The sequence below is a fragment of the Apodemus sylvaticus genome, chromosome 15 (genome assembly GCF_947179515.1).
Source record: "Apodemus sylvaticus chromosome 15, mApoSyl1.1, whole genome shotgun sequence".
NCBI lineage: Eukaryota > Metazoa > Chordata > Mammalia > Rodentia > Muridae > Apodemus > Apodemus sylvaticus.
Genome location: NC_067486.1, coordinates 36,663,368 through 36,676,789, shown reverse-complemented (window position 1 = coordinate 36,676,789; position 13,422 = coordinate 36,663,368).

The following is a 13,422-nucleotide window of genomic DNA, read 5'->3' as shown; positions in this document are numbered from 1 at the left end:
GTTCCTTATGAAGCAATAGGTGATCTATCTTAATCAGGGATTAGTCATCTATGAAAGTATGATGTCTTTCCAATGATGTTCTCCATAATAAGAACTAAGAATGAGAAATAAATGGAGCCATGATGGATAGCCATTCTGGATTCTTTCATTAACACACAAAAGAAAGAGGAGAAAGAGCAGGGAGCTGTGCAGTGCAGTGCAGCAGGCTCTGATGGGAGACAGCATAAGACACCTTTCCTGACAGATGAGCTTCTCAATTCTCATGGAAAAACTAAGATAAAAACTTTTAATGCTAGACATGAACCTCACTGAATCTGTTGGCTCACAAGCAATCAGTTGTTTGCTCTCTTCAAAGAATCAAATTTCCTCTCACTGTTAGGATTTGCTTTAAACATTTCCTAAAACAGAATGTGAAAATACCAGAAAATAAAAAAATAATAATAATAAATAAATCATAATGAAGTTACAGACCTACAACCATTTCAGAGCTTATGAGAGACTGGGGCCTAAACCCACTACTACAACAATGACATGGAACGAAATACATCAGCTTCCTTCTCCATGTGTACAATGCTCAAATCCCCTACTGACTCATGGCAGCATAACTGCCAAGCCGCCAGTGATGATTGTGTGAGAGGTCTCTTTCTCCTTTTAATAACTATAAAGGATAATCATTTCATCCTCACAGTTTGCAGAATATCACTTGTCTTATAACTTCTGACATATGCTCCCCATACTGCAGTATTAGTTGTGCACATACCCTCTGTGTCTCTACAATGAAATATTAGATGTTATAGGTTGGGGATAATTGAAAAGAATACATTTTGAACTAGAAATGTTACTCAATTATGCATATAGAAGATGAACACAAGGTCAGTCTTGGAAACATTAGGGTTTTTTTATGTTAAACCCTAATTGGCATTTTTTCTTTATTTTTTATTTACATTTCAAATGATTTCCCCTTTCCTGGCTCCCCACTCCCCCAAAAGTCCCATAAGCCCTCTTCCTCCCTCTGTTCTCCCATCCACACCTTCCCACTTCCCTGTTCTGGTATTCCCCTATACTGTTGCATTGAGTCTTTCCAGAACCAGGGGCCACTCCTCTATTCTTTTTGGACATCATTTAATATGTGGGTTATGTCTTGGGTATTCAAAGTTTCTAGGATAATATCCACTTATCAGTGAGTGTGTACCATGATTGATCTTTTGAGACTGTGTTACCTCACTTAATATGATGTTCTCCAGCTCGATCCATTTGTCTAAGAATTTTATGAATTCATTGATTCTAATGGCTGAATAGTACTCCATTGTGCACATATACAATGTTTTTTGTATCCGTTCATAATTAGGTAATCAGTTACAGTCAAAGATATTTTGAGAAAAATGTAAAATAAGACCCTGGGTGGCATGACAGCCTGCCTTTTTCAAATACCTCAACTCAGATGTGCCACATAAGGGAAGAATGAGTAAATGCGTACGAGTAAAATTTCTTTGTTTGTTTGTTTGTTTGTTTAAGGAAATCACACCGTCCTAATGTGATTCTAATTAGTGAAAGTGCTGATTGGGAAAGCAGCAAGGCCCTGGCAGACCAAACCCGCACAGAGACGAAGGCAAGATGAAGGACAGGATGAGCCACAGAGAAGATTTGCAAGGTTGTCTGCTAAACCTGCTCCTGCAAAGCTAGAGCCCAAGCCTAAAATGTCCCCTGCAAAGAAGAGAGAGAAGGTAGGGATTAGAAGGGAAAAGCTGATGCTGGTAAGGATGCAAATAATCTTGCAGAAAATGGAGATGGTCAAACCAGACCAGGCACAGAAAGCTGAAGGTGCTGGGGATGCCAAGTGACGTGTGGATATTTTTGACAACTGTGTATTTCTGGTGTCTGTAGAGTTTGAAATTATATTTTTTTTATCAAGTTTTCTAAAAATGCAGAATTCTGATTTACTTTTTTTAAAGCTATACTATTAGCACACAGAACACTTCATTATTGGGGGGGAAGGATCGTGTGTCACTAACAAAATATCTCCCAAGCTGGATTGAGGGCAGAAAAACCTTGATAATTTTGCCCTGATAATTTTGAAAGGCTCCTGTTGTCTCTTGTTGAAGAGTCAGGACCAGTAATGCAGGTACACCACCAGGCTCGGCAGTTGACAGGGCACATTGAATCCATATTCCAATACAGTAGGTTTTTTGAGTGATTTTTATTTTATTCATTTTTTTAATGATATATTTTTTTATTTACATTTCAAATGATTTCCCCTTTTCTCGGTCCCCACTCCCCACAAGTCCCATAAGCCCTCTTCTGTCCCCCTGTTCTTCCATCCACCCCTTCCCACTTCCCTGTTCTGGAATTCCCCTATACTCTTGCACTGAGTCTTTCCAGAACCAGGGGCCACTCCTCCATTCTTTTTGGACATCATTTAATTTGTGGATTATGTCCTGGGTATACAAAGTTTCTAGAATAATATCCACTTATCAGTGAGTACATACCATGATTGATCTTTTGAGTCTGGGTTACCTCACATAGTATGATGTTCTCCAGATCCATCCATTTGTCTAAGAATTTTAGGAATTCATTGTTTCTAATGGCAGAATAGTACCCCATTGTGTAAATATACCACATTTTTTTGTATCCATTCCTCCGTTGAAGGACACCTAGGTTATTTCCAGCTTCTGGCTACTACAAATAGGGCTGCTATGAGTAGAGCATGTGTCCTTATTGCATGCTGAAGAATCCTCTGGATATATGCCCAGGAGTAGTATAACAGGGTCCTCAGGAAGTATCATGCCCAGTTTTCTGAGGAACCGCCAGACTGATTTCCAAAGTGGTTGCACCATATTGCAATCCCACCAGCAGTGGAGGAGTGTTCCTCTTTCTCCACATCCTTGCCAACACCTGCTGTCTCCTGAGTTTTTGACCTTAGCCATTCTGACTGGTGTGAGGTGAAATCTCAGGGTTGTTTGATTTGCATTTCCCTAATGATTAATGATGTTGAACATTTCTTAAGGTGTTTCTCAGCTCTCTGAAGTTCTTCATGTGAAAATTCTTTGTTTAGCTCCATACCCCACTTTTTAATGGGGTTATTTGGTTCTCTGGGTTCTACCTTCTTGAGTTCTTTGTATATATTAGATATTAGCCCTCTGTCGGATTTAGGGTTGGTGAAGATCCTTTCCCAGTCTGTTGGTTGATGTTTTGCCCTTTTGACGGTGTCCTTTGCCTTACAGAAACTTTGTAGTTTTATGAGGTCCCATTTGTCAATTCTTGATCTTAGAGTATAAGCTATTGGTGTTCTATTCAGGAACTTTTCCCCTGTGCCCATGTCCTCCAGGGTCTTCCCCAGTTTCTTTCGATTAGTTTCAGTGTGTCAGGTTTTACATGGAGGTCCTTGATGCATTTGGAGTTGAGCTTGGTACAAGGAGATAAGAATGGATTGATGCGCATTCTTCTGCATGCTGACCTCCAATTGAACCAGCACCATTTGTTGAAAAGACTATCTTTTTTCCACTGGATGCTTTCAGCTCCTTTGTCGAAGACCAAGTGACCATAGGTGTGCTGGTTCATTTCTGGGACTTCAATCCTATTCCATTGATCCGCTTGCCTGATACTGTACCAATACCATGTAGTTTTTGTCACTATTGCTCTGTAGTAGAGTTTAATGTCTGGGATACTGAATCCCCCTGAAGTTCTTTTACTGTTGAGAATAGTTTTAGCTATCCTGGATTTTTTGTTATTCCAGATGAATTTGAGAATTGCTCTTTCTAGCTCTATGAAGAACTGGGTTGGGATTTTTATGGGGATAGCATTGAATCTGTAGATTGCCTTTGGCAAGATGGCCATTTTAACTATATTAATCCTGCCAATCCACGAGCATGGAAGATTTTTCCATTTTCTGAGATCTTCGATTTCCTTCTTCAGAGATCTGAAGTTCTTGTCATATAGGACTTTCACTTGTTTGGTTAGAGTCACCCCAAGATACTTTATGCTGTTTGTAGCTATTGTGAAGGGGGTCATTCCCCTAATTTCTTTCTCAGTCTGCTTCTCCTTTGAATATATAAAGGCTACTGATTTGCTTGTGTTGATTTTGTAGCCAGCCACTTTGCTGAAGTTGTTTATCAGCTGTAGGAGTTCTCTAGTAGAGTTTTTAGGGTCACTTAAGTATACGATCATATCATCTGCAAATAGTGATAGTTTGACTTCTTCCTTTCCAATTTGTATCCCTTTGATTTCCTTATGTTGTCTAATTGCTCTAGCTAGGACTTCAAGAACTATATTGAAAAGATATGGAGAGAGGGGGCAGCTTTATCTAGTCCCTGATTTCAGTGGGATTGCTTCAAGTTTCTCTCCATTTAGTTTGATGTTGGCTACCGGTTTGCTGTATATTGCTTTTACTATGTTTAGATATGGGCCTTGAATTCCTGTCCTTTCCAAGACTTTTAGCATGAAAGGATGCTGAATTTTTCAAATGCTTTTTCAGCATCTAATGAAATGATCATGTGGTTTTTTTCTTTGAGTTTGTTCATGTAGTGGATAGCATTTATGGATTTCCTTATACTGAACCATCCCTGCATCCCTGGGATGAAGCCTACTTGATCATGGTGGATGATCATTTTGGTGTGTTCTTGGATTCGGTGGGCAAGAATTTTATTTAGTATTTTTGCATCGATATTCATAAGGGAAATTGGCCTGAAATTCTCTTTCTTAGTTGGATCTTTGTGTGGTTTTGGTATCAGCGTAATAGTGGCCTCGAAGAAGGAGTTGTGTAGTGTTCCTTCTGTTTCTATTTGGTGGAAAAGTTTGAAGAGTATTGGTGTTAAGTCTTCTTTGAAGGTCTGATAGAATTCTGCACTGAAACCATCTGGTCCTGTGCTTTTTTTTTCCGTCAGAAGCCTATCTATGACCCCTTCTATTTCTTTAGGGGTTATGGGTCTGTTTAGATGGTTTATTTGATCCTGGTTTAATTTTGGTAATTGGTATCTAAGAAAATGTCCATTTCCTCCAGATTCTCCAGTTGTGTTAAGTATAGGCTTTTGTAGTAGGATCTGATGATTTTTTGAATTTCCTTGGTTTCTGTTGTAATATCTCTGTTTTCATTTTTAATTTTGTTAATTTGGATATTCTCTCTGTGCCCTTTGTTTAGTCTGGCTAAGGGTTTATCTATCTTGTTGATTTTTTTCAAAGAACCAGCTTTTGGTCTTGTTGATTCTTTGTATGGTTCTCTTGGTTTCTACTTGATTGATTTCAGCCCTGAGTTTGATGATTTCCTGTCTTCTTCTTCTCCTGGGTGAAATAGCTTCTTCTTGTTCCAGGGCTTTCAGTTGTTCCGTTAATCTTCTAGTGTATGCTCTCTCGAATTTCTTTTTGGAGGCACTCAAAGCTATGAGTTTTCGTCTTAGCACTGCTTTCATTGTGTCCCATAGATTTGTGTATGTTGTGCCTTCATTTTCATTAAATTCTAAGAAATCTTTGATTTCTTTCTTTATTTCTTCCTTGACCAAGGTATCATTGAGTAGAGTATTGTTCAGTTTCCATGTGTATGTGGGCTTTCCGTTGTTTTTACTGTTACTAAAAACCATGTTTACTCCATAGTGATCTGATAGGAGGCATGGGATTATTTCAATCTTCTTATATTTTTTGAGGTCTGTCTTGTGACCAACTATATGATCTATTTTGTAGATGGTACCATGAGGTGCTGAGAAAAAGGTATATTCATTTGCTTTGGGATGAAAAGTTATATATATATATATATATATATATATAAAAACTCCAGTTGGTTCAAAGCTTCAATTAGTTTCATTGTCTCCCTGTTGAGTTTCTGTTTTCCTGATCGGTCCATTGGTAAGAGTGGAGTGTTGAAGTTACCCATAATTATTGTGTTAGGTGCAATGTGTACTTTGAGCTTTAGTAAAGTTTCTTTTATGAATGAGGGCACCCTTGTACTTGGGGCATAGATGTTCAGAATTGGGAGTTCTTCTTGTTGGATTTTTCCTTTGACCAGCAAGTAGTGACCTTCCATGTCTCTTTTGATGACATTAGGTTGAAAGTCAATTTTATCTAAAATCAGAATGGCAACTCCGGCTTGTTTCCTGAGACCATTTGCTTGTAGAATTGTCTTCCAGCATTTTACTCTAAGGTAGTTTTTGTCTTTGACACTGAGGTGTGTTTCCTGTATGCAGCAAAATGTAGGGTCCTGTATACATAACCAGTCTGTTATTCTATGTCTTTTTATTGGGGAATTGAGTCCTTTGATGTTAAGAGATATCAAGGAGTAGTGGTTATTGCTTTCTATCATTTTTTATTTTAATTTTATACGTGTGTGGTTATCTTCTTTGGGTTTGATGAAAGAAGCTTAACATCCTGCTCTTTCCAGGGTATAGTTTCCCTAGTTGTAATGGTGTTTTCCCCCTATTATCCTTTGTAGGGCTGGGTTTGTAGAAAGATATTGTGTAAATTTGGTTTTGTCATGGAATATCTTGGTTTCTCCATCTATAGTAATTAAGAGTTTTGCTGTGTATAGTAGTCTCGGTTTGCATTTGTGTTCTCTTAGAGTCCGCATGACCTCCACCCAGGATCTTCTAGCTTTCATGATCTCTGGTGAGAAATCTGTTGTAATTCTGATAGGTCTTCCTTTATATGTTACTTGCCCTTTTTCTCTTACTGCCCTAAGTATTCTTTCTTTGTTTAGTATATTTGGGGTTTTGATTATTATGTGACGGGAGGTATTTCTGTTCTGGTCCAGTCTGTTTGGAGTTCTGTAGGCTTCTTGTATATTCATGGGCATCTCTCTCTTTAGGTTAGGGAAGTATTCTTCCATAATTTTGTTGAAGATATTTGCTGGCCCTTTAAGTTGTTAATCTTCACTCTCATCAATGCCCATAATCCTTAGATTTGGCTTTCTCATTGTGTCCTGGATTTCCTGGATATTTTAGGTTACAAGCTTTTTGCATTTTGCATTTTCTTTAACTGTTGAGTCCATGGTTTCTATGGTATTTTCGGCACCTGCGATTCTTTCTTCTATCTCTTGTATTCTCTTGTCAGTATTTGGGTCTATGGTCCCTGATTTCTTCCCAAGGTTTTCTATCTCCAAAGTTGTCTCCCTTTGTGCTTTCTTAGTTGTTTCTATTTCTGTTTTTAGATCCTGGAAGTTCTTGCTCAGTTCTGTCATTTGCTTGTTTGTGTTTTCCTCTAATTCTTTAAGAGAATTTTGTGTTTCCTCTTTCATGACTTCTGCCTGTTGATCAAAGTTCTCCTGTATTTCTTTAAGTGATTTTTGCATTTCCTCCTTACTGGCTTTTGTATTCTCCTGAATTTCTTTCAATGATTTTTGTGTTTCCCTTGTAAGGGCTTCTAATTTTTTATCCATTTTCTCCTGAATTTCTTTAAGTATGTCCTTCATGTGTTCCTGTACCAGCATCATGACCAGTGATTTTAAATCGATCTTGTTTTTCTGGTGTGTTGGGGGATCCAGGACTTGCTAATGTTGGAGAATTGGGTTCAAATGCTGCCATAATGCCTTGGTTTCTGTTAGTAACAGTCCTACATTTGCCTTTAGCCATCTAGTTCTCCCAGGTGTTAGATGGTCTTATTGTCACTGGCTGGTGCTTCAACCTACTGTGGATCTTTAAAGTTATCTCTGCAACACTGGATGACTGGGTTTCTTCTAGCACAGATTACTGATATGCTGGCTTCCTCTTTTGTGCCTTTGGAGCCCTTCTCAGTCTTGCCTCAAGCAATGTTATACTTAGGTTGTCAAGGTCAACCAGGTGTTCTCTGTCTGCTCTATTATGGAGCGAAGATGTTGTGGTGGCGGTCACTCCCTCTGTTGATTCTCACATAGGACACAGGTCCTGCCATGGACTGGCTTGCAGATGAACCGCCCATGTGCTCAGTTCCTGAGTGCAGGCAGAACCCTGGAGATTTGCACCCCCAGAGATCTAAAGCTCAGGGTGATACAGTACCTAGTGATCCTTTTCTGTCCCGGTAGGCAGGGAGTATGGCTGCAGGGCTTCTCTCCTTCCGCAGCTTCCTGGGCAGGACATGGCCCTGAGCCCGGCAGGCTGGCAGACAAACCACCTATGTGCTCAGTTCCTGAGTGCAGGCAAACGCCTGACGGTTTGCACCACCAGAAATCTAAAGCTCAGGGTGATACAGTACCTAGTGATCCTTTTCTGTCCCGCAGGCAGCCATTTTATTCATATTTTTAAGGAATTTTAAGAGTGAGGAAAATGTTCTCCAGGGAAGATTTCTAACTTGGTACTCCAATAACAAATGATCAGCCCTGAAATCAGAAAGGTGCAAGTAACATACAAACTGACTAGTTTGTGTGTGTACATTTAGAAACATACATGCACACACACACACACACACACAAGCATCCACACATATATGCCAACAGTTAAATAAAATGAGGCCATGAATTTGACATTGGAAAGGGGGAATATGTGAGAAGGGTAGAAAAGGAAGGAGTAAATAATGTAATTGTTTGAATTATTTTATATAAATTATATTTATTTTTATATATTTCTATTATTTTCATTATTTTATGTGTGAAGTATCAACAGGACTGCTTAAGCAATACCTGAACAAGGACAATATGAATAAATAAGCTAACACCCAGGGCAGAAAACTCATATAATCTCTACTCTATACCATGAGTTACAGGCAGATAAGAAGGTGCTTGGTTGTTAAATGGAAGGAAGGGTGAAAGGACAGGGCCACTGCTGGAACCTACACAGAGGTTTGTCATCAGAGTGTGGACAGGCTGGGTTTGATCTATGGCATATAAGTTTTCAGTCTTGTAACAAACAAAGGGTCAGAAAGGACTTGGAAGAACCTCTGCATCTTTGACAAAGTACCAAGTGGAATGGATGACGTGAAATGAAAACCTTCAAAGAAGAGAAGCTAAGTTCTATCAGCTCAACAAAAAAATGTGATCAAATAATAAGAGCAGAGAAGAATATAATAGCAGAGGTAGCTAATATCATATATATGCTGATAAATTATTTTTCCTTCACTGTTGCTGTTTTAAGACCCTGTTAACTTTGAGAATAAGGATAAATAAAACAGAGTCACAATGAAGACTGGCTTCAAATCATGGCAATATTGATGAATACCTAATTACATATTAGGGCTTTGATTTTTTTTTTTTTTGCCAGCATTATCATTAACCTCAGCAATTTGAACTGAGGCATAAGTTACCTATGAAATAGTATATATGGGCATGTGGGGAAACCCTGCTAATTAAAATCGCAGTCTATCATGTCTGGATAACTCCTCTGATCTTAGTGCAAAATAGAGGGCTCTCTTTTCCAGTAGGGTGTCCCCCTCTCTTTACCTGGTCTGGGGATCTTAACCCTCCACTCCCTTACCTGAGGAAGGACCAGTAGTCCTTGGCAAACCTACAAGTCCAGCTTCCTCTTTCCTGGATAAGCCCCTGCCTAGCTTGTCCCTGGGATTCCTGGAATGCCTCTCCACACAATGAGGTGTGTACTGTGCTTTAAACTCAAGAAAATGATTTTACATCCACCCTGAAACTCCTTCCTCCCCCTTCCAAAGTTCATGGATAGCCCTTAGTCCCCTCAAATAAAATGTATGCTTACAAGCCCACCCCAAATAAAGGTAAGGCATGAACACAAGTCAAGGTCATCTAAGAGAGTTGTTTTGGTGAAATCTTCAGAACCGCCCCCTACAACACACACTTGTTCTAGACTTTGCTTCATCTTTCTAGACCAATTTCCAGTGATGCCTGTACACTCTGAGAGGGAAGGAAAGGAAGAGGTGGAACCACAATTTGTCCTAAACACTAGTACCACATGGACAGTGTCTGACATGAGGAAACAAAACTGAGGGGATGAGGGCTAGAATCCAGGAGGAGCTAAGCAGTGGAGGGGCATTATTTTAATACCTGCCCTTGGGAGGCAGAAGCAAGCAGATCTCTGTGAGTTCCAGGGCAGCCTGGTCTCCAAAGTGAGTTCCAGGACAGCCTGGACAGATTCACACAATTAACAAAAATATTAAGGACTAAAAAGGAATCAGAGGGGTAATGTAGATGTACATGTGAGAAGGAGGTGATTAGAGGAAGTGCTTGAAAATGAGCACTGGAGGTGTTGAGCAACATGGGAATGGTCTTCTATAGGGTAAATGTGCTGGCCTTTCTGTGCATATCAGCTATAGCATGCGTTTTCATATCAACGCTCCCATGGAGACAATTCAGGAAAGCCAACTAACATTCTAAAGTTTTATTTGAAGCACTGGGGTCTACTATAGCAAGGTCTACCACCAAAGAAATATGAGGGAAATTACATTATTTGACATGCTTTTACTCAGTAAACATGGCTCATGTTTAAGTTTTAAACTAGAATCAAAAGCTAAAAGCGGTGCTGTAAAGTTAAGGTGACTTAAGGTGGGTAGCACCATGAGCACACAGAGAACATGGAGATTCAAGAGCAGGCAGAAAGAGCAAGCATGTTTTCAGTCACAAGCCCTGAAAACCTTTACTGCAGAAGAGCTAACTGTGTATAAAGAGTGTTGCTAGTATAAAAATTGAATCGTGATTACGTAAATATTTAAAACTGCCATGACTCATACCTAGTATGAAATCAATGATAAGAAAAACTGAAGAATTTACACTGCTGTAAGCAAAACTTTTTTAAAAAGGTTGGTATTTTACTGGCAATATTGTACAGTACATTTTGTATTTTTTGTAGAAATTAAAGGGCAACCAAGAGTTAAAAAAATTCCAAATATTTACTCGTTTTCCAAATACAACAATTAAGCCCTTGAAAGGAAGAAACAGTATAGAATCTCAAATATCACCAAGTGTTATTCAACATTGAATAACACACAATCCTGTACCAGTCATTACTACAAAATGATGAGAATATTAATATAATATAATTTACTCTGTTTTCCTCAGAGGTAAAAATGTGTAATATGGAGAGGAGAATTTGAAGTTGTCTTATATTTTGGATCTCTGTTTTCTTCTTCATAACTACAATGAAAGATGAATAAAAATTAAAATAATATAATAATATAGTCTATGGATGTCAGTCATTGTAATATGCCAGTCAACAAACAAGTATTATCTTTAAGGCTAAAGTATATGAAAAAGTCTTAAGACACCATTCACTAGGCAGAGGTTCTCACTGATGAGCCTCCTAGTTCTGTTCCCAGGATCCATTTCGTGAAGAAGGAGGACCAACTTCTGCAGGTCGGCCTCTGACCACCTCATGCCCACCATAGTATGTGCCCCACATACTACGTAATAAAAATTGTTGTCACCCATACAAATAAGGGGAATTTTTAAGAACTTTTCTTCACTAAATAAAGCATATAAAATATGTAACTCAGTTGAAAGGGGGAAGGAACTGACTGTAGAGAGCTGTGTTGGGGTGCCATGACATGTGGCAGGAACTTGACATTGTCCAAGGTAAAGTTTCTCTCCTGCGGGCCGTTACACCCGACAATCCCCAAAGACGGGTTAGACAGTATCTATTATACACATCTAGCGTCAGGCTAATGTGCCCAAACATCACATGAGTTAATGCAACAATTAAGTCATCTGAGCCTCACACAATAAATATAGCCTACATTCACATCATTAATAAATTAATAATCAATTTATGTTCATAGTAACAAAAAATAAATTCAGCACATTTAACAGTTAAAATACATTATTTTCCACAGGATTTGAGATTTATTATAAGCGTTCCACATAATCCCTGTAATTTAATCTTTGCTATAACCATGTGAGGCAAGTGTTTATCACCTATATTTTACAGATTAAAAAATCTTAGCCTCAAACATATTAAGGAATTTCTCTGATTATGAATATAGATGCAGCCAGATTTATTGCCACGTATATCATGTTCTTTTAGGTGATATGTTTATATTAATTAGAGTAAAGCTGATTGCCTGTAAGAGAGATAAATAAATAAAATGAATTAACAGGATGAAAGGTTTTTTTTTTCAATCATGTACAATTCAGTGCTACAAGGAAAGAAGCTTCTAAGCTTCTGTGCTCTTACGATCACCACCATTCTACCTCCACATCCAAGGAGTGGAGGAATCGACACTGATAATTCTGACCCACACAGACAAACAGCAGTGAGTGGCTACTCACAGACTCAGCCCAGATGTCTCCCTGAACATCCATACCATGCATGGAGGGAAAGCAGTTGCTACAACACTGAGCACACATTTCTTTTGTCATAGATAAGATCATGCATATCCAAAGCAGTTAAATAAGAGTCCTCTATGTGCATTTATAAGAGACACATGGGTGATATCTTTTGGGTTCATTTATTACTGGAAATGTGCTAAAGAGAATAAGAACATTTTTTTTCTTTCGTAGTAACCACTAGAAAATATATACAGGGATTAATTTTAAAACAGTTTCACTTCTGTTTCTAACAAAGAAAAGTATCACTGCACATTAAATAAACTAAAACAGCCTGTGTCTGGACGTCAGTTCCACTAATACCCAGTGGATGGTTAATGCCATGCCCACACTATCATAGATTCAGTACTGAAATTGATATAATCTTTCATTATTCTTCAATTTTATCTAGTCATATCAAAATATTTCGGCATATTATATAAAAATGGTTATAAATGAGTCATGATTCACACTACAGTGTACTCACAGTGAAGGGTGAATGTGTTCAGCACATCTAAATCAGGATATGAGATGGGAAGCATTACTTCTCTACCCTGCTCATACCCAAAGGATGACTGAAATACCTGCATATAGCATTTTCAAGAGGCACATCTCATCAATGTGTTCAATATCTTCAAAAGCCTAAAGCCATCATTTCAGAATCAAAAGACAGCAATTTTTATTGTTGAGGAAAAAAGCAAAACAAAACTATTTCTATGCAATCAGAGTTTTACATTACAGAACATTTGAGTTGTGCAGTTTTGTGTTGTTTGTTACTGGTTGTATAAAGAACTAAATTCAAAGCAAGAGTCACTAAGCACATATATTCACATCCAAATGGTCTGCCAGAATAGTCTTTCTAGGGTCCAAAGTAACCAGAGAGAATTGGGAATACAGGGTCCTGCGTCTAAATAAAAGCACCGTATTCAAGACTCAGAAGAAAACCTGACTTCAATACACTTAATAACATAAAGTCAATTACATTTACAAAGATGTGTGAGTTTAAGATATTTACTTTAGTCCATAATGTGATTAAAAAATTGGCATGACCACAGTTCTAATAAGTGTTCTAGAATAACTTGTGGTAAGCTTAGTACTAGCATAAGTGAAAGCCTACATCTATAGCAATTATTACCAATATGGTTGTGTTTTAGTTGTCAATTTAAAATGCTGTTTTTTTTAATTGGATATTTTATTTGTTTACATTTCAAATGTTATCTGTTTTCCCATTTTCCCTTCTGCAAATCTCCTACCCCATGGACCCTTACACT